We start from the raw sequence: 22,931 nt of genomic DNA, 5'->3' as shown, positions 1-22,931 counted from the left end.
GAGCGGGACAAGACCCCTAAAGTTAGAAGACCCCCAGACAGAGGCGGCGACGAAGGATAAAGCCGGGCTCCTCCTCTAGTAAAAGAGCTAGCAAAAGAGTAGAAGATAGCGGAGGAGTCCAGCGAGAAGACCCCCGAAGATGGAAGAAGAGAAGACCCCCGGAGCAGTCTAATAAAGTAAAGTATTTTAAAAGCCTGTGCTGTGTTTTTTTTAATGTACACTTTTTTTACCAGGTGAATGGGTAGGGGTACATTGTACCCCATACTCATTCACGTAGGGTGGGGGGGCCGGAATCTGGGGGCCCCCTTATTAAAGGGGGCTCGTGGATTCTGATAAGCTCCCCGCCCGCAGACCCCGACAACCAACGGCCAGGGTTGTCAGGAAGAGGCCCTTGTCCTCATCAATTTGGGGACAAGGTGCTTTGGGGTGGGGGGCGCAGGGCCCCGCCTTCCCCCAAAGCACCCCCCCATGTTGAGGGCACGCGGCCTGGTATGGCTCAGGAGGGGGGTGCACGCTCGTCTCCATCCCCTTTTCTGACCGGCCGGGCTGCGTGCTCGGATAAGGGTCTGCTATGGACTTTGCCGGGACCCCCACGCCGTTTTTTCGGCGTAGGGGTTCCCCTTTAAATCCATACCAGATGACGGGGCTCACGAGGTGTCAATCTCGCCGATGGAGGTGGCAACATTCACTTCCCTTGCTAGTTCTGCCTACCTGGAGCCACGTTCAAAATGAAAGGTCTTTACTCCGTGTGTGGGCAAGTCCGTTCATTTCAAAAGTCCAGCCGGACCTAGTCTGCCGGAAAAGTCCAGTCGTGTGTGGGCAGGTCCGCTCGTTTGGAAAGTCTGGTGGACCTCCACTGCAAAGTCTGGCGGATTGTCCGCTGGACTAAGTCCTCCGGATAGTCCGATCCTGTGTACGCGGCATAAGTCTTTGAATTGTGTGTCTGTGTGTGCCACACTAAGCATGGACAACTGTGTGCCTTTGTCCACAGAGCGCACAATTATCAATAAGTTTGCAACCCATGGCACTGTAGCTAATCTCTCTGGGCGTGGACGGAAGAGAAAAATTGATGAAAGGTTGCAACGAAGGATAGTCCGGATGGTGGATAAGCAGTCCAAAACAAGTTCCAAAGAAACTCAAGCTGTCCTGCAGGCTCAGGGAGCATCAGTGTAAGCGTAAACTATCTGTCGACATTTAAATGAAGTGAAACGCTATGACAGGAGGCCCAGGAGGAACCCAATGCTGACACAGACATATAAAAAAGCAAGACTACAGTTTCTTAAGCATATGCAGAAATACAATCCCAACCATAGTTATAAAAAGTATTACCACATTAACAGTGCTTATAATCTATTAATTAACCACTTTCAGACCGGACCATTTTGCTGGTAAATGACCAGAGGTCTTTTTACACTTTGGCACTGCGCTGCTTTAACTGGTAATTGCGCGGTCATGCAATGTTGTACCCAAACAAAATTTGCGTCCTTTTCTTCCCACAAATAGAGCTTTCTTTTGATGGTATTTGATTGCCTCTGCGATTTTTATTTTTTGCGATATAAACGTAAAAAGACCGCAAATTTTGAAAAAAAATGATATTTTCTACTTTTTGTTATTAGAAAAATCCAATAAACTCAATTTTAGTCATACATTTAGGCCAAAATGTATTCAGCCACATGTCTTTGGTAAAAAAAAAGTCAATAATTGTATATTTATTGGTTTGCGCAAAAGTTGTCACATCTACAAACTAAGGTACGTTTTCTGGAATTTACGCAGCTTTTAGTTTACGACTGCCTATCTCATTTCTTGAGGTGCTAAAATGACAGGGCAGTACAAAACCCCCCCAAATGACCCCATTTTGGAAAGTAGACCCCCTAAGGAAATTGATAAGAGGCATGTTGAGCCCATTGAATATTTTATTTTTTTGCCTCAAGCGATTGAATAATGACAAAAAAAAAATTTTTTTTTTTTTTTTACACAAAGTTGTCACTAAATGATATATTGCTCACACATGCTATGGGCGTATGTGAAATGACACCCCAAAATAAATTCTGCTGCTTCTCCTGAGTACGGGGATACCACATATGTGGGACTTTTTGGGAGCCTAGCCGCGTACAGGGCCCCGAAAACCAAGCACCGCCTTCAGGCTTTCTAAGGGCGTAAATTTTTGATTTCACGCCTCACTACCTATTACAGTTTTGAAGGCCATAAAATGCCAAGATGGCACAAAACCCCCACAAATGACCCCATTTTAGAAAGTAGACACCCCAAGCTATTTGCTGAGAGGCATGTTGAGTCCATGGAATATTTTATATTTTGCCACAAGTTGCGGGAAAATTACAAACTTTTTTTTTTTTTTTTTTTTTTTCACAAAGTTGTCACTAAATGATATATTGCTCATGCATGCCATGGGCATATGTGAAATGACACCCCAAAATAAATTCTGCTGCTTCTCCTGAGTACGGGGATACCACATATGTGGGACTTTTTGGGAGCCTAGCCGCGTACGGGGCCCCGAAAACCAAGCACCGCCTTCAGGCTTTCTAAGGGCGTAATTTTTTGAGTTCACTTCTCACTACCTATTACAGTTTTGAAGGCCATAAAATGCCAAGATGGCACAAAACCCCCACAAATGACCCCATTTTAGAAAGTAGACACCCCAAGCTATTTGCTGAGAGGCATGTTGAGTCCATGGAATATTTTATATTTTGCCACAAGTTGCGGGAAAATTACAAACTTTTTTTTTTTTTCACAAAGTTGTCACTAAATGATATATTGCTCACGCATGCCATGGGCATATGTGAAATGACACCCCAAAATAAATTCTGCTGCTTCTCCTGAGTACGGGGATACCACATATGTGGGACTTTTTGGGAGCCTAGCCGCGTACGGGGCCCCAAAAACCAAGCACCGCCTTCAGGCTTTCTAAGGGCGTTACAGTTTTGAAGGCCATAAAATGCCAAGATGGCACAAACCCCCCCCCCCCAAATGACCCCATTTTAGAAAGTAGACACCCCTAAATTTAGGGGTACACTAGTGAGACTAGGTAATAAATGGCGGGTGCCCTGAAACTATAAAAAAATAACTAACCAACCAGCGTCACCTGTAACAGTTATATGGTGATCACTGGTGAAAGGGTTAACTAGGGGGCAATCAGGGGGCTTTATGCGGTAGTATATGGGGGTCCCTGGCGCTATAAAAAGCTGCGGCGAACCTAAATACCTACCTGCCTAACTAGCGTCACCTGTGACACTAATACAGCGATCAGAAAAACGATCGCTTATTAGGCTGGGTTCACACTGGAGCGATGCGGGAACGCCACGAATGCGCGGCGGGTTCCCGCATCGCATGCCTCCCGGCGGCAGTTCACACTGCCCTATGCGAACTGCTGGGAGTGTCAGTGAAATGTTAATGACACCCCCAGATCAGTTCGCATATCGCAGTGCGATCTGCAAACTTGGATCGCATGGTGTGAACACCCATGCGATCCGATTCTGCTGCGGACCAAAAAAAGGGTCCCGTGCGAGTTTGCGGCGGGTGCGGCGGGTGCGACACGAATTCAGCCATACTATCTGTATAGCTGAACTCGAATCGCACAGAGATCGGATGTGATTTGCACTGCAGTGCGGTGCGAATCACATCCGTTCTCATAAACCGCTGCAATGTGAACCCAGCCTTAGTGACACTGGCGACGGGGGGTGATCACGGGGTTAAACCTTTATTGGGGGGGTTAGGGGGGTACCTTAGAACTAAAGGGGGCTAACCCTAACTGCCCTAACAGTTATTAGTCACAAATGACACCTGCCGGGTGATCAGGGGGTTAAACCTTTATTAGGTAATAAATGGCGGGTGCCCTGAAACTATAAAAAAATAACTAACCAACCAGCGTCACCTGTAACAGTTATATGGTGATCACTGGTGAAAGGGTTAACTAGGGGGCAATCAGGGGGCTTTATGCGGTAGTATATGGGGGTCCCTAGCGCTATAAAAAGCTGCGGCGAACCTAAATACCTACCTGCCTAACTAGCGTCACCTGTGACACTAATACGGCGATCAGAAAAATGATCGCTTATTAGGCTGGGTTCACACTGGAGCGATGCGGAAACGCCGCGAATCCGCGGCGGGTTCCCGCATCGCATGCCTCCCGGCGGCAGTTCACACTGCCCTATGCGAACTGCTGGGAGTGTCAGTGAAATGTTACTGACACCCCCAGATCAGTTCGCATATCGCAGTGCGATCTGCAAACTCGGATCGCATGGTGTGAACACCCATGCGATCCGATTCTGCTGCGGGCCAAAAAAAGGGTCCCGTGCGAATTTGCGGCGGGTGCGGCGGGTGTGGCGGGTGCGGCGGGTGCGGCGAATGGCTGAACTCGAATCGCACAGAGATCGGATGTGATTTGCACTGCAGTGCGGTGCGAATCACATTCGTTCTCATAAACCGCTGCAATGTGAACCCAGCCTTAGTGACACTGGCGACGGGGGGTGATCACGGGGTTAAACCTTTATTGGGGGGGTTAGGGGGGTACATTAGAACTAAAGGGGGCTAACCCTAACTGCCCTAACAGTTATTACAGTCACAAATGACACCAATGCAAAAAAAAAAAAAAAAAAAAAAAAATGACATTGGTGTCACTGTGACTGGGGGGGCAGGGGTAATTGGGGGGGTGATCGGGGGGTAAAGGGGGGGTGTGAGTGTGCCTGGCATGTTCTACTGTGTGTGGGATGTGTTGGTGCAACTCACTGATCCGCTCTCCTCCGTGTCGGAACGAAAAATACCGACACGGAGGAGAGAATACATCACTTCCTCTCCTGTGTTTACATTACAGGAGAGGAAGTGATGTCACCGGGGATTTCCATTCGTCGGGAGCGATCGCGAGGGGGTGGCCATGAATGAATGGCCGTCCCCTCGTCCGGGATCGCTCCCGAACGAAAACCGACCGCCGCAGGCACCGGGCGGGGGCCCGATCGGGCCCCCGACCCGCGGGAGGCAAATCACGTACATGTACGTGCTTATGCCTGCCCGTGCCATTCTGCCGACGTACATCGGCGTGAGGCGGTCGGCAAGTGGTTAATAGACATATGCAAAAACACACACTCTATAATAAATAACAATACAGTTAAAAAGGGCATATAATTCATAAAGTCCCCAAGAAAAAAGTTCATAAAGTGCGTGAAGTGCTCCAGGAAGTAGGAAATCCTCACAGAGAATATACACTACACCATGCAGACAGAGAAAACCTTGTGCTCTGTGTGACCCCCCCTTGGGTTGTACACTTAACCCCTAAAGGGTTAATGACAGGCGCTTCTCACACTGTGTTGCTCAAATGGTTGCCAAAAGCTTGAAAGCGCGCACCCATCAGAATAATACTCAGCCAGGAGATTCACTCTCACCAGAATCTCACTGCTCCGGTGCTGTGAGTGGCTGGAGCAGCGATACCCGGAAGAAGATGGACGCTCTGGACTACAGGGGACAGTGGTGACATCACTGGCTCCTGTGTCAGGTAAGTGACACATAATGGGCTACTATGCGATGCATAATAGCCCATTATGCTTTACCTTTGCAGGGAGACACAGAGGAAGTAAACTCATCAGGGTTTACTTCCTCTTTAATGATGTTAGTTTGATGCCCATGTATATATATATATATTGTCACGTTTTCTGTTTACATTATTTTATTCCTTTCCCCCTTGTCCTATATATACCAGGCTTTCTGGTTGGTTAGCTAGATCTGATGAAACAGTGGAGACATCTGATTTGCCACTGGAATACGTCACTTACGGTCTGTGTAGCTTGTGTTCCACGCTGACACACACTTCCACGTCTGGGTTCCGGTTATCGTGCTTTCCGCAGAGAAGTGCAGCGTACTGGCTTTCCCACGTCCCAGGCACCTACAAAGGCTTAACCACCACCTCGCTGTCATTTCTAGTGATGGCCGAACGGTTCGCCCGGCGGTCGTTTCGCGGCGAATTTCCGACTTTCGCCGTCCGCGGGTTCGAACGCCTTTTTCCGTCGTTCGCCCCGGCGGACTTACGTGTTTAATGTATACAAGAACTTTAACCTTTCGTGACACGTTTATCATGTGTTACAGGACAACCAATTGAGACATGACAGCTCATGGACACTTGGACATTCCCCCTAACCTATAAATACACCCGATCCGGTGGCCATTTTACATTCTTTCTTCTGTCACTGTAGGGAAAGGATCCTGTGTGGAGTAGGGACAGAGAAAACGCTAGCTATTTGGTACACAAAAGTTCTTTTCAGGACTGGTATAGGTGTTAGGTCAGCAGCCTGAGTTTCTTTTGTCAGTTTAGATAAAGGGACAGAGCGCTGTATGCTGCTATTTTAGGGACAGCTCAGCCAGATTAGTCTTTCTTCATCATCATCATCATCATCATCATTAGCTGTTACTATCAGGTCCACAAAAGAGCTGTTCCAGCTAATCGTTCCAGCCTACTCTTTTTTGCCAATTTGTATAGGGACAGGCAGGAAGCAGTGTGTCAGGCAGTGAGGATAATTTTAAAGACTTGCTGTTACTATTAGTTCCACAAAGGTTCTTTTCAGGACTGGTATCAGTGGTACGGTAATAGGCTTGTACACGTATAATATTCTTTCTTCCAAATATAGAAAGAATATTATACTTGACTGCTGCCCTTCTGCTGCAGTCTGCTAATCATTCACAACTCACTTGTTCCACAAAGCTCTTTATCAGGACTGGTAACTTGGTCTGTCTAGGGTGCTACGGTACATAGGCTTGGGTGCGGTACAGTCTGCTGTTCTGTAAGGACCGCTATCGGTCCACAATACATAGGGTTGCCGTGCACTACTGCTGACCGCTGCCCTATACTGCAGCAGTCCTTCATTGGTATAGGGACTGACGTACAGTCTGCTAATCACTAACACACAACCTGCTTGGTCCACAAAAGTTCTTATAAGGACTGGTAACTTGGTATAGGGTGCTACGGTACATAGGCCTGAGTGCGTTACAGTCTGCTGTTCTGTAAGGACCGCTATCGGTCCACAATACATAGGGTTGCCGTGCACTACTGCTGACCGCTGCCCTATACTGCAGCAGTCCTTCAGCGGTATAGGGACTGACGCACAGTCTGCTAAACACTAACACACAACCTGCTTGGTCCACAAAAGTTTTTATAAGGACTGGTAACTTGGTATAGGGTGCTACGGTACATAGGCCTGAGTGCAGTACAGTCTGCTGTTCTGTAAGGACCGCTATCGGTCCACAATACATAGGGTTGCCGTGCACTACTGCTGACCGCTGCCCTATACTGCAGCAGTCCTTCATTGGTATAGGGACTGACGTACAGTCTGCTAATCACTAACACACAACCTGCTTGGTCCACAAAAGTTCTTATAAGGACTGGTAACTTGGTATAGGGTGCTACGGTACATAGGCCTGAGTGCGTTACAGTCTGCTGTTCTGTAAGGACCGCTATCGGTCCACAATACATAGGGTTGCCGTGCACTACTGCTGACCGCTGCCCTATACTGCAGCAGTCCTTCATTGGTATAGGGACTGACGTACAGTCTGCTAATCACTAACACACAACCTGCTTGTTCCACAAAAGTTCTTATAAGGACTGGTAACTTGGTATAGGGTGCTACGGTACATAGGCTTGAGTGCGGTACAGTCTGCTGTTCTGTAAGGACCGCTATCGGTCCACAATAGATAGGGTTGACGTGCACCACTGCTGACCGCTGCCCTATACTGCAGCAGTCCTTCAGCGGTATAGGGACTGACGTACAGTCTGCTAAACACTAATACACAACCTGCTTGGTCCACAAAAGTTCTTATAAGGACTGGTAACTTGGTATAGGGTGCTACGGTACATAGGCTTGAGTGCGGTACAGTCTGCTGTTCTGTAAGGACCGCTATCGGTCCACAATAGATAGGGTTGACGTGCACCACTGCTGACCGCTGCCCTATACTGCAGCAGTCCTTCAGCGGTATAGGGACTGACGCACAGTCTGCTAAACACTAACACACAACCTGCTTGGTCCACAAAAGTTTTTATAAGGACTGGTAACTTGGTATAGGGTGCTACGGTACATAGGCCTGAGTGCGTTACAGTCTGCTGTTCTGTAAGGACCGCTATCGGTCCACAATACATAGGGTTGCCGTGCACTACTGCTGACCGCTGCCCTATACTGCAGCAGTCCTTCATTGGTATAGGGACTGACGTACAGTCTGCTAATCACTAACACACAACCTGCTTGGTCCACAAAAGTTCTTATAAGGACTGGTAACTTGGTATAGGGTGCTACGGTACATAGGCCTGAGTGCGTTACAGTCTGCTGTTCTGTAAGGACCGCTATCGGTCCACAATACATAGGGTTGCCGTGCACTACTGCTGACCGCTGCCCTATACTGCAGCAGTCCTTCAGCGGTATAGGGACTGACGCACAGTCTGCTAAACACTAACACACAACCTGCTTGGTCCACAAAAGTTCTTATAAGGACTGGTAACTTGGTATAGGGTGCTACGGTACATAGGCCTGAGTGCAGTACAGTCTGCTGTTCTGTAAGGACCGCTATCGGTCCACAATACATAGGGTTGCCGTGCACTACTGCTGACCGCTGCCCTATACTGCAGCAGTCCTTCATTGGTATAGGGACTGACGTACAGTCTGCTAATCACTAACACACAACCTGCTTGTTCCACAAAAGTTCTTATAAGGACTGGTAACTTGGTATAGGGTGCTACGGTACATAGGCTTGAGTGCGGTACAGTCTGCTGTTCTGTAAGGACCGCTATCGGTCCACAATAGATAGGGTTGACGTGCACCACTGCTGACCGCTGCCCTATACTGCAGCAGTCCTTCAGCGGTATAGGGACTGACGTACAGTCTGCTAAACACTAATACACAACCTGCTTGGTCCACAAAAGTTCTTATAAGGACTGGTAACTTGGTATAGGGTGCTACGGTACATAGGCTTGAGTGCGGTACAGTCTGCTGTTCTGTAAGGACCGCTATCGGTCCACAATAGATAGGGTTGACGTGCACCACTGCTGACCGCTGCCCTATACTGCAGCAGTCCTTCAGCGGTATAGGGACTGACGTACAGTCTGCTAAACACTAATACACAACCTGCTTGGTCCACAAAAGTTCTTATAAGGACTGGTAACTTGGTATAGGGTGCTACGGTACATAGGCTTGAGTGCGGTACAGTCTGCTGTTCTGTAAGGACCGCTATAGGTCCACAATAGATAGGGTTGACGTGCACCACTGCTGACCGCTCACCTATACTGCAGCAGTCCTTCAGCGGTATAGGGACTAAGAGTTTTGTCACAGGGTCATTTAAAAAATGACATGCAGAGGAAGAGGCAGGCCCTTCCGCAGGGGTGGTAGGGGTAGGGCAGGAGCAACAGGCTTGAGCCAAAGTGGGAAGTTGCAGAAGGTGCGTTCAATTACTTTAAAGGATGCACCAGACTTGGTTGAGTGGCTCGCTCAGCCTTACTCTTCTGCACCCTCCTCATCCTCTCGATCTGCACCCTCTTCTTCACTCTCTGCTATGTGCACCCCCAAAGACACTACCACCAACAACACGACCACCACCACCACCACCACATACCTTCCGCTTGAGTCACTGGAATTATTTTCCGATCCATATCAAGAGGACATTTCTGATGCGCAGCCACTCTTGGTATTGGATCAGGAAGAGGAGGTAGCAACAAGCGCTACTCAGCAGTCTGACGCCAGTACCCAGATCAGCCCAAGGAGGAGGTTGGTCCCCGGTGTTGCTGCCTACTCTACTTATAGCGGTGGGGAAGGTGACGTTGATGATGACGTGTCTAGTGATGTCACGTGGGTGCCCACAAGAGAGGAAGAGGAGGGGAGTTCAGAGGGAGATATGGACCAGCAGATAGGGAGGAGAAGCAGCAATGACTTACATTGCACAGCAGGGACAAAGCAGACTGCAAATGTATCAGGAGCGAGTCATCGACCATGTACGGTCACATCTGGCGCTCCCAGGACACCGGCACATGGCTCCGCAGTGTGGGCTTTTTTTAACGTGTCCGCTGCTGACAATAGCGTTGCCATCTGCAATCTTTGCAGTCAACGCGTTAGTCGCGGTAAGCCCAATACTCACCTAGGGACGACCGCCTTAAGAAGGCACATGAGCAGCCATCACCGAGCCCAGTGGGAGCAACGGAACACACAAAGCCACACTGCAGGCTCTCACCGTCCAGCCTCGTCTTCTACTTCTCCTTCTCCTCTCTCCTCACAATTGTCCTCCACTCCACCTTCCATCACGCCAAGCTCACATTTTTCTGCAAAAAGGCAGGCTTCCGTGGGCCTAATGTTTGAGCGTAAAAAAATGATGACGCCGGATAACCCTCTTGCCCAACGGTTGGCGGCTGGCTTGTCAGAACTCATAGCCCGCCAACTACTGCCATATAAACTGGTGGACTCGGAGGCCTTTCGCAAATTTGTGGCCATTGGAACACCACAATGGAAGGTCCCAGGAAGGAAGTATTTCTCAGAGAAGGGCATCCCAGAGCTATATGGCCATGTTCAGCGGCAAGTGAATGTATCTCTGGCACACAGTGTCGGTGCCAAGATACATCTGACCACAGACACGTGGTCTAGCAAACACGGGCAGGGAAGGTATATCAGTTTTACTGCCCACTGGGTGAACCTTCTGACGGCCGTCAAGCATGTAACCCGTGGCACCCGTGTAGATTTGGTTTTACCGCCACGGATTGCATGCAGGCCTGACTCTTCTTCTCCTCCTCCTACTCCATCCTCCTCCCTCTCCTCCTCAGCTGCCTCCTCCTTTTCCGCTGCTAGCGTCTCTTCCACTGCACCGCCCAAGCTCCCCAGAACCTATTCCACATGCCAGGTGAGACGTTGCCATGCCGTGCTGCGTCTGTTGTGCCTGGAAGCAAAGAGCCACACTGGCCCGGCACTCCTTTCAGCTTTGCGTTCACAGGCAGATGAGTGGCTAACACCGCTCAATTTGACAGTTGGTAAAGTGGTGTGTGACAACGGTGCCAATCTGCTTAGCGCATTGAAACAGGGCAAAATCACGCACGTGCCGTGCATGGCACACGTCTTAAACTTGGTCGTGCAGCGATTCCTTGTCAAATACCCTGGGGTCCAGGACATCTTGCGGCAGGCAAGGAAAATCTCGGCCCATTTCAGAAGATCTTACACGGCCATGGCTCGCCTTGCTGACATTCAGCGGCGACACCATCTGCCGGTCAGACGTCTTATTTGCGATTGCCCGACGCGATGGAACTCAACCTTCTATATGCTTGATAGGCTGCTCCAGCAGAAACGTGCAGTTAACGTCTACCTGTATGAACTCTGCGAAAGAAACGGTTCTGGGGAGCTGGGTTTTTTTTCACCGCGCCAGTGGCTGCTCATGCGCGACACATGCAGACTTCTGCGGCCATTTGAGGAGATCACCAAACTGGTCAGTCGCAGCCATGGCGCCATCAGTGACATGGTACCTTATGCCTTCTTTCTGGAGCGTGCATTGCGTCGTGTCATTGATCAGGCTGTGGAGGAGCAGGAGCGGGAAGATGAGGAAGTCGCAATGCTGGATGAATTCCCAGGGGGGGCTACTCTATCTGAGACAAGTCAACAACAGGAGTCTGATGAGGAGTCAGAGGAGGATGGTGCCGGGGCGGATGAGCAGGAGCAAGAAGAGCATGCTTTAAACCTTTCTGGGATCCCTGTTGTGCGAGGATGGGGAGAGGAGAATGAAGAGGACGACATTATCCTGGATGATGAGCAGGAGCCAGGCCACCACACCGCTTCCACTTTAGTGCAAATGGGGGCCTTCATGCTCCAGTGTTTTAATAGGGACCCCCGTATAAAAAGCATGAGGGTCAAGGACCAGTACTGGGTGGCAACGTACTTAGACCCCCGGTACAAACACAAAATGGCGGAAATGTTACCGCCGTCGCAGAGGGCTGTCAGAATGCAGCACTTCCAGGCCTTGCTTCGAGAAATGCTGCATTCTGCTTTTGCGTGCGCTGGCAGAGGAGCAATTCCCACTCCCAGAGAAGGATTTGCGGGTACCAATCCAACAGCGCCTGCAAGAAGAGGCCGGTTTGAAGATGTGTTGGTGACTTCGGATATGAGGTCATTCTTTCAGCCGACCCATCGACAGGTGTCATCCGGATCCAGCATCAGGGAACGCCTAGACCGTCAGGTGTCCGACTACATTGGGTTAACGGCCGATGTGGACGCTCTGAGGAGTGATGAACCCCTAGACTACTGGGTGGGCAGGCTTGACCTCTGGCCAGAGCTTGCCCAATTTGCAATCGAACTGTTGGCTTGCCCCTCATCCAGTGTCCTGTCCGAAAGGACGTTCAGCGCAGCAGGGGGGATTGTGACCGATAAGCGTACTCGCCTAGCTCACCACAGTGTTAACTACCTCACATTTCTAAAAATGAATGAGGCATGGATCTCGGAGGAATTCAACACATGTGATCAGTAGACCATGTATATGTCTATAAACAATTTTTGGAATCAAGCACACAGACCTTCTTAATTCATTTGGCTCACTTCCCTGACCCAAAAAAGCACACCGTACTATATGCCCCTACCCTCCTCTTTGAAGAGGTTGAGCGGTGTCATATTTCTACTGGGGCTGCTTATTATGAGGGGTTCCCACCATCCCTGTGCTGTGCTGACTTCCTCCTGGGTGTTCTTATTATGAGGGGCTCCCACCATCCCTGTGCTGTGCTGACTTCCTCCTGGGGGTTCTTATTATGAGGGGATCACACCATCCCTGTGCTGTGCTGACTTCCTCCTGGGGCTGCTTACGGTGCTGCTGTCAGCGCTGTATGTCACGGAGCTGCTGTCAGCGCTGTATGTCACGGAGCTGCTGTCAGCGCTGTATGTCACGGAGCTGCTGTCAGCGCTGTATGTCACGGAGCTGCTGTCAGCGCTGTATGTCACGGAGCTGCTGTCAGCGCTGTATGTCACGGAGCTGCTGTCAGTGCTGTATGTCACGGAGCTGCTGTCAGCGCTGTATGTCACGGAGCTGCTGTCAGCGCTGTATGTCACGGAGCTGCTGTCAGCGCTGTATGTCACGGAGCTGCTGTCAGCGCTGTATGTCACGGTGCTGCTGTCAGCGCTGTATGTCACGGAGCTGCTGTCAGCGCTGTATGTCACGGAGCTGCTGTCAGTGCTGTATGTCACGGAGCTGCTGTCAGCGCTGTATGTCACGGAGCTGCTGTCAGCGCTGTATGTCACGGAGCTGCTGTCAGCGCTGTATGTCACGGTGCTGCTGTCAGCGCTGTATGTCACGGAGCTGCTGTCAGCGCTGTATGTCACGGAGCTGCTGTCAGCGCTGTATGTCACGGAGCTGCTGTCAGCGCTGTATGTCACGGAGCTGCTGTCAGCGCTGTATGTCACGGAGCTGCTGTCAGCGCTGTATGTCACGGAGCTGCTGTCAGCGCTGTATGTCACGGAGCTGCTGTCAGCGCTGTATGTCACGGAGCTGCTGTCAGCGCTGTATGTCACGGAGCTGCTGTCAGCGCTGTATGTCACGGAGCTGCTGTCAGTGCTGTATGTCACGGAGCTGCTGTCAGCGCTGTATGTCACGGAGCTGCTGTCAGCGCTGTATGTCACGGAGCTGCTGTCAGTGCTGTATGTCACGGAGCTGCTGTCAGCGCTGTATGTCACGGAGCTGCTGTCAGCGCTGTATGTCACGGAGCTGCTGTCAGCGCTGTATGTCACGGTGCTGCTGTCAGCGCTGTATGTCACGGAGCTGCTGTCAGCGCTGTATGTCACGGAGCTGCTGTCAGCGCTGTATGTCACGGAGCTGCTGTCAGCGCTGTATGTCACGGAGCTGCTGTCAGCGCTGTATGTCACGGAGCTGCTGTCAGCGCTGTATGTCACGGAGCTGCTGTCAGCGCTGTATGTCACGGAGCTGCTGTCAGCGCTGTATGTCACGGAGCTGCTGTCAGCGCTGTATGTCACGGAGCTGCTGTCAGCGCTGTATGTCACGGAGCTGCTGTCAGCGCTGTATGTCACGGTGCTGCTGTCAGCGCTGTATGTCACGGAGCTGCTGTCAGCGCTGTATGTCACGGAGCTGCTGTCAGCGCTGTATGTCACGGAGCTGCTGTCAGCGCTGTATGTCACGGAGCTGCTGTCAGCGCTGTATGTCACGGAGCTGCTGTCAGCGCTGTATGTCACGGAGCTGCTGTCAGCGCTGTATGTCACGGAGCTGCTGTCAGCGCTGTATGTCACGGAGCTGCTGTCAGCGCTGTATGTCACGGAGCTGCTGTCAGCGCTGTATGTCACGGAGCTGCTGTCAGCGCTGTATGTCACGGAGCTGCTGTCAGCGCTGTATGTCACGGAGCTGCTGTCAGCGCTGTATGTCACGGAGCTGCTGTCAGCGCTGTATGTCACGGAGCTGCTGTCAGTGCTGTATGTCACGGAGCTGCTGTCAGCGCTGTATGTCACGGAGCTGCTGTCAGCGCTGTATGTCACGGAGCTGCTGTCAGCGCTGTATGTCACGGTGCTGCTGTCAGCGCTGTATGTCACGGAGCTGCTGTCAGCGCTGTATGTCACGGAGCTGCTGTCAGCGCTGTATGTCACGGAGCTGCTGTCAGCGCTGTATGTCACGGAGCTGCTGTCAGCGCTGTATGTCACGGAGCTGCTGTCAGCGCTGTATGTCACGGTGCTGATGTCAGTGCTCTGTATTACGGTGCTGCTGTCAGTGCTCTGTATCTCCTGCACCCTCTTGTTTGCCTACCCTGGTCCCTGACCTTCCCTCTCCTCCATTGCCTTCATTAGCTCCATAGTCCTGAATTGTCAGAACAATTTCCCAAATAAAAAAAAAATGCTTGTAGTTATCGATCCCAAATTCACCTCATACATGTATTATGCTATTGTCCAGGTGGTGGGACTACGTGCTACCCCCTAATAATTACCCCGTGGCCGCAAATTCGACCTAAAGGTTTGCGAAATTCGCCTCCCATTGAAGTCAATGGAGCCCGCGGCGAACGGTCGTTTTCGCGAACGTTTGTGTCCGTTCGCGTTTCGCGTTCGCGAAACGTCCCGTCGGAAGTTCGTCCATCACTAGTCATTTCATCCTTCAGCGGCATACCATCCATGTGCATTGTAAGTAAGCCAGCTTGTTACCACACGGACAGCAGCCCAGACTCAAGAGTGACCCCGATCTTTTACTCATATGCCTGAAATCATTTCCCTCTTGTGCGTAGCCATTTGGCTTTAGTTGTCCTATTAACTGATTATTTTAATATTGTACTGAGTATGGTGCGCCTTGACTCTATGGAACCCTCTTACAGTTTTGCATCGCCCCCTGTTGTCCAACACTCCAATAGCAACACGTACTTGCCAACACCTTTTTTCAATACATCTGACCTGTCCAACAGTGCTCCAGAGTGCCTCTCAAGCTTTGTATGGAACAATCCAGCGCACTGTGAGTTAACTTTCCACATTAATACCAAACATTGCATTAAAAGATTCAAGCATTTGTGATTTTTGCACAGTACAGCCTGCAATATCCAGCTCCAATCAGCCATACCCCGTGGTTCCAGTTTTCCAAACACAGGAGAGGACAGCAGGATATATACTGGCTGTACACTCCAGGATGCTAACATTTCATTAAGCATGTCTGTCACAAAATACACATTTTCTCCTTTTTCATTGTGGACACAATTGCCTCTCTGCGTTTACACTCACTGGGACCTTCAGTCATAAGGAGGATTAAGAGGACCCCTGCACCTTGGCCTATAGGCTGTTCTGCAGACACCTCTCCTGGCACAGCAGCAAGGCAAGTCCTTTTTACACAAACGGGGGATCTTCCATTTGGGGTCACTTTCACACCGGTGTGTATAGTCACATATGTAGCACTAACCCCCGAAGGAGCTGCTATTTTTGTTGGGCTTACCATTACCTCACCTGTTCACTGCATCCGTCTTAGGGGTCCCATTGTAGAATGAATTAAAGAATGTTAGCTCCGACACTTAGTCCTTTTTTCAAAGATTTATTTGAAAGAAACATGACGTTTTGCAATAGAGGGCTAGAGGGTTAAGGGGAGTTCAGGTACCTTGTAATTGGGGGTTAGAGGTATAGCCTTGATCTAGAGGACAAACAGCTTCCACAGGCTGGATCTAGCAACTACCGGATAGGCCTCTCTCACTGACCTAGCAGCCGGGGAGATGCTCGAACAAAGTCTCTGCCACAGACTTGTCAATTCAAACAAAATCGTTGTGCAATCCTCTGCCACAGGAAAGCACAACCAGCAACTGCGTTGTCACACAGTACCAGTTTCCTTCAGCCGATCCAGCGGTACTGTGTGGTAGGTGACCCGGGATGCATCCTCCAACTGAGTCTCCAGGCTCTTTCAGAGATACCAACCTTGTTGCTCGGTCCTCTCCTGGAAAAGTCCTCCCCTGGATCCTCCAGTCACTTGGCTTCTCCCCGCAGGCAAGACAGCACAGGACCACCCCTGGATCTGTAGGCCCCAAGACTTTTGGGCCCACCCTCTCAGTTACAAAGCCGAGACGTAGAGACAGGCAGCATACACCTCAGGCCAGGAGGGCACACGAGGTCGGGATAACGAACCCAAAAATATGGCGCCTGTACCTTAAGTACCCTTACCCAGAATGCACAGCAGGTGAACCACTCCCACTGGGCTATTTCTGAGTAAAAGGGGTACCCAATGCATTCAGCCTGTTACATTTCCAACACTTACTGGTGGTGACAGCGACACCCATGGCCAAGTGGAAACTAGCACAACCCAGCTGAACTGGTACAGAAACCAGAACTTTGACATAATTAGTCTGAGCCAAACTGCAGCTGCAGACAAACTTAAATTTACAAAAAAAATTGCGTCTGCTCATTAGGAGCAGGGCACTACACATAGTTAGTCTTTCTCAACCAGTCTGCAGGCTTGGAATCACAGGCGTTGCTACGGGTAACCACTCTCCTCATGAATTACTGGTCAGCCTGTCTCTCCTGCTGTTATTCCCCCTGTGGGTACCGGGTGAAATGAAAGACTATCAGGCTACAGTGAGCCATCTCTTCATAGGAGCCCCACCACCCAGATGACACTTCACTGGTTGCTATGGGAGACTGCATTCTCCCTGCAGAGCTTCTCCAGCAACTGTAACAATCCTCTTGAGCCCACCAGCCAGGACTCTCATCAGAATCATTCCACCATTCACCATAGGTCTCACGACCAACCTTCCCTTTTTTGCTACAGGCAACAACATGCATCTTTGCAGCAACAGATGCAGTGTTCCTTCAAAAAACTATTTTGGTTTTACAGTTGAGGCACAGCACCCATCACTTTGCATCACACTGCAACAGCATTACACACAGTCTCTGACACTCACAGTTTCCGGCATGCAAGCATCTGGACCAGCACTATCTGTTCCCAATGCCAATTTCTCCACCAACTGTGATGATCCAGGGTGATTAGGTTCAAGTGGTGCATGCAGTTTTCCAGAAACGTGCCACTCCAGACTGCATTTTTAGGGCATGGCAGCCCACTTTTATTTAAAAGTATTGAAAAAGTTCAAACAAACAGTAATCTTCACTCACAGGGGGGTTTCACCATCACTGTATAAACACAAACTATAGCCTCCTGGATTACTCACTGTCAGCTTCGTGCTGTTTTGGTCGCAGGCCACATCTGCCTGCTACAGACGTGCACACACAGGCTGCCACCTGCAGCCATAGACTCCGAGACTTCCTGTCTCTTTCTCCTGGAGCTGTCTCCTACTGGGACCCTCCCAACCTTCCAGGCCAGACTTCCTGTCTGCCAGATGGAGCTGTCTCCAAGTCTGAGCACTGACTTCTATTCCTGGGATGATTATGAAGCCAGCATACGGGTGTACAATTAGCAAGCCTACCAAAATCAGGCATACACAGCTCATATGCACCTGTGACATGGGGTCGCATCTCCACACCGCAAACAGTTTGTGAAGGCAAACAGACTAAGGACATGGATTACTGGAACCATGTCCTGTGGTCTGATGAGACCGAGATAAAGGTATTTGGTTCAGTATGGTGTCAAGCGTGTGTGGCGGCAACCAGGTGAGGAGTACAAAGACAAGTATGTCTTGCCTACAGTCAAGCATGGTGGTGGGAGTGTCATGGTCTGGGGCTGCATGAGTGCTGCCAGCAGCTACAGTTCATTGAGGAAACCATGAATGCCAACATGTACTGTGGCATACTGAAGCTGAGCATGATCCCCTCCCTTCGGAGACTTTGCCGCAGGGCAGTATTCCAACATGATAACGACCCCAAACACACCTCCAAGACAACCACTGCCTTGCCAAAGAAGCTGAGGTTAAAGGGGATGGACTGGCCAAGCATGTCTCCAAACCTAAACCCTATTGAGCATCTGTGGGGCATACTCGAATGGAAGGTGGAGCGCAAGGTCTCTAACAGCCACCAGCTCCTCTTCCATGGAGGAGTGGAAGTGGCAGCCTGTGAAGTTGTCACTTCCACTGTCAACTTCACAGGTAGTGGCAACCTTCAGTGGCAACCTGTGAAACTCTGGTGAACTCCATGGGTTAAGGCAGTGCTGGAAAATAATGGTGGCCACACAAGATTTTGACACTTTGGGTCCAATTTGAACATTTTTACTTAAGGGGTGTACTCACTTTTGTTGCCAGCAGTTTAGACATTAATGGCTGTGCGTTGAGTTATTTTGAGGGGACAGCAAATTTACACTGTTATACAAGCTGTACACTCACCATTTTACATTGTAGCAAAGTGTAATTTCTTTAATGTTGTCACATGAAAAGATATAATAAAATATTTACAAAAATGTGAGGGGTGTACTCACTTTTGTGAGATACTGTAAATATAGATACCAGATATTACCCATCTCTCTGTATCCCTGTCTTCGAAATGTTAATGATTAAAGCATTTTGCACTTTGTTTAATGGAGGTCCTACTTGTTTGCCTCATTCCCACCCAAGAGCACCAGACCACCCAGCTCATAGCCTGCAAACTATTTGAGGTTTAGTTTAGATTTTGCGGCTAAGCAATCTATGGTGTATTGCATGTAATAGACTCAAACTCTGCAACCATGACCGATTATGAAATTACCTCAATTAAAATGAAAAGGGAAAGCACTGCAGTGGGATTAACACTGGTTAAACTTATAATCAGAGACCACATCAGAAATATAAAAATGTTTTGGTCTCTTTTTTTTTGGGTTACTATAACACTATATACAGTATATATTTACACATATAGTAGATACTATATACTGTATGTGTATAGATATACCTGTATATATCTTTACTCCCTTAGTTTCTACATTTTGTGAAACATCATTAAACATTCTTCAAGTCATTATAATCTCCTAAAAGCTGGCTATATATTAAAGCTGAACTCCTGTCAGATAATAAAAGTTTACCATTTAATCCAGTTATGCATGTATTTAAAATCATTAAAGTCTATATCAACCAAACTTATTTTCTATCAAGTTTTGTTTTAGTGCGGGGAATAGTGAACTCTTTACTCTCACATCCTATTATGTCTGACACCTGTCATCCAGACAGGAAATAGGGGGAATCTTCCCAACGGGGAGACAAACATGGAAAAAAAACTTACAGAGGCTGCAACCCTCCCCTATCTAAATCTCTAACATGTTTCTCTTTTCTAACTGACACCTTTAAAATAGACAGGAAACATGGAAGTAATCGCCCTAATGGGGACACATACAGCAATTGAAAACTACAGAGGATCTAAAATAATAACACTCTGTTCTAAACTGAAAAAGAAAACATTTTGGATAAATTTCTGATTTTAAAAACACCTTCTATGAATGCCTGAAATCTATTCTTATATTAAATTCTTGTTGTCGCCTGCACTGTAGTGGAGAATGCTATTATTCCATCACATGCTGCTTCCTGCCAGGAGCAGAGAACAGATTGAGGCTAATTTACTATAAGTGGAGAGTGCATAATCTGATGCAGCTCTGCATAGAAACCAATCAGCTTCTAACTTCAGCTTGTTCAATTAAGCTTTGACAATAAAAATGGAAGCTGATTGGATTCTATGCAGGGCTGCACCAGATTTTGCACTCTTCGGTTTTGGTAAATGAACTCTAGTATGTCCTTATCAGTGTTGGGATGCTTCATCATTGTTCAGTCAGGAGGCTGGGGATGGTTAGAATCCTAAGCTTTATTTCTTAAGCCAGCCATAGACGGTTTGAACCATGTATGGGCAAGTTGATTGTACCCAAGTCGATCCATTGGTCAACTTGGGTACAACCAGCCCGTACGTTTTTTTAGGATGTGAATATTACCAGCGGCTGTAGCCACTAGTAATAATCACTGTGTTTTCCTGGCCGGAACAGCCACCCACACAACTCCCGCTGGGAAAACACAATAAATTGTGTTGATGAGGGAATCAAGCGATTTTCTTTCTTGCAAACTGTGGTTGCAGGAAAGAAAGGCGTATCATACTCGGTCACCATTAATTGCAGTGAAAAAAAGCAAAGTAACTAACATGGATGGATTCCAATAGGGGGAGTGTTTTTGAAGCACGTGATTAGAGCCAGAGGCTCTAATAGGCTTCAAAAAAGAGTGGGCTCCTGGCACAGGGGAGAAATTTTATAGGCAGATAAAGGGGGACACCAAAGCGTAAAAAGAAGAAAGGAGGGGGGGGAGAGGCCAGCAGTGCTATAGAAAAGGACAATATTAGGTAGACACAATGCTAGAGGAAATTAATACATAATGCATACTGCGATCAATCAATTAAAAACAATGCAAATTAATTTAGCAAATATAGGTCACTATCTAGCCATTATTAATAAAAAAAGAGGGATATGGATAATTTTCATTGCAAATAAATAGAATTAATAGATCAAATTAAAAAATCACAAATAAAAAAATATATAGCACATAAGTTAAATTCATTGCTAACAGATACCTGTAAAAAACTATTGATTTAATGTAATAAGACTTTATGTTAAGAATAAATCTAAATAATAGATAAGGCCACTATAGGTTCGGCCTCGGTCATTGTCAATGAAGGAATAGAGATAGCTACAGTACTATAGTTTTTTTATGCTCTACGGTATATCTTATATTATTGCTAATATTACGTATTCTGATGATATTATTACTTTTTACCCATTTATATTTACATATGTACCTTGTAATTTTTATCTCAGGTTTCTCTTTATTTATCTCTCTTATTAATATATGGAGGTGGCAGGTTCGCTCTTCGTATTTTCAGTAAGTATTGGTAACTCTGGAGGTAGCCTGACGTCATGTTTAGTCCCCATGATCCTTGATCCTGCTGTATTCCTCCCCCTTCCCACTCCCCCCCTTTTTTTACCCCCACTTCCTTCCCCCCTTCCTCACCTTCCTCCCTTCCCCATCCTTTTTTCTTTCCCCTTAGTGATCTATCCCTTTCTCTCCCTCCATATGTGTATATATATATATATATATATATATATATATATATATATATATACCAATTTAAAAAAAAAAAGCTGTGCTGTGATAATCAATGAATATATATAATAAAACCCAGATATAAAAATATCAATTAATGTGAAATGTAATTCATGCAAAAAATTAATTCATGCAAAAAAATATATATTATACAAAAGGAATATATATAAATAAATAAATTGTGCATAAATAAATATGTACACTACTCTGATTAGAGCTTAAATTCTTAATACAAAATATTAGTCCATCTCCAAACGTAAAAAGTTTTTGCTTGTGATTTCCACCGTGATGAACCACACCACACCAACGGAAAAGTGTCATCAAGAAGGCAGGAAAAAGACTTTCCACCACCAATAATACTGACGCTTACCAGCTACATAGATCCCATATCAGAGATCAAATATCGCCACTGACATATCACTCCTTCTGGACCTGAACTGCATGGAGGATGTATCCCTTTAAGGCACTCTGTTCTAATGTTGGTATATTCCTACGGCCACACCGCTCATTTCCCATTACATGAATAAAAATGAGGAATCGCCATAGTGTAATATTGCCAAGAAATGTAATAAAAATAAAGAATAAAACTTACATATCTCATAAAGAACTAGCATCAATAGTAAAAAGATTTCTGCCGACCGGCTATTGTAATGCTGCCGTTGCTTCCGGGTTCAGTGTAGATTGCGGTGACGTCAGCACGCCGCTCCTCCCTACGCCATTTCGTTAGAGATAACGTCTTCCAGGGGCACATATATATATTCTTTCAGAAAACATCGCTAGAAACCCCCGGTATCCCATTTTAATGAATATTGGTCTGTAGTCCCTGCCCTCCCTCTTTTTTAACCTATAATGGTCTTATCTATTATTTAGTTTTATTCTTAAAATAAAGTCTTATTACATTATATCGATTGTTTTTTACAGGTATCCGTTAGCAATGAATTTAACTTATGTGCTATATAATTTAGAAGATGTGAGATACCATCGGGTCATCACCTTGAGATTGGATTCTGAAATATTCTTTATCCCCTTATAGGCTCTGGAAAAGGATGTCTGCCATTTATCGAGATCCCATTGAATTTGAAGATCAGTTTCCCATGCTAACATGTAAGGAGTTTTGTCTACCTGCTGGGCTAGAGCTTGGTATATGACAGAGATTCCACCCCTCTGATCCAAGGCTTGTCCTGCCCATAACTCGTAGGGAGTGAACCTAGGTGGGACTGGTTTCCTTTTCCATATTTTGTGAAGATAGTGTTGTATTTGGTGAAATCTGAATTTCTCCCCCCTCTGGATATCCAGTTGTTGCTCACAAAATTTTGTAGTTATTGGGCCTGTAGCAGTGAAGAAGTGACCCGATACAGTCCCTTGTCCAGCCACCACTTAAAGGATTTTATGTCCAGGCCGGGAATGAAGTCAGGTTTGTTGAAAATGTGCACCAAGGGACGGCATTCAGAGGATATGGAGGTATTGGTTTTCAGAATATCCCACAGGGATA

General features: G+C 47.7%; 1 long non-coding RNA gene across 1 annotated transcript; it reads left to right on the top strand.

Annotated features, from left to right (window-relative positions):
* Positions 1–20,046: 20,046 nt before the first annotated feature.
* LOC143998229 (uncharacterized) lies at positions 20,047–22,612 on the top strand. Its single transcript, XR_013277793.1, has 3 exons — positions 20,047–20,071; positions 21,154–21,217; positions 22,473–22,612. It is a non-coding gene; the product is annotated as an uncharacterized LOC143998229 (long non-coding RNA).
* The last annotated feature ends 319 nt before the right edge of the window (positions 22,613–22,931 follow it).

This window comes from Lithobates pipiens, unplaced genomic scaffold (assembly GCF_037356315.1).
Source record: "Lithobates pipiens isolate NorthernLeopardFrog02 unplaced genomic scaffold, aLitPip1_a1.2 Scaffold_19, whole genome shotgun sequence".
NCBI lineage: Eukaryota > Metazoa > Chordata > Amphibia > Anura > Ranidae > Lithobates > Lithobates pipiens.
The sequence above is the reverse complement of the archived record's forward strand: the minus strand, read 5'-3'. Positions and strand labels throughout refer to the sequence as shown.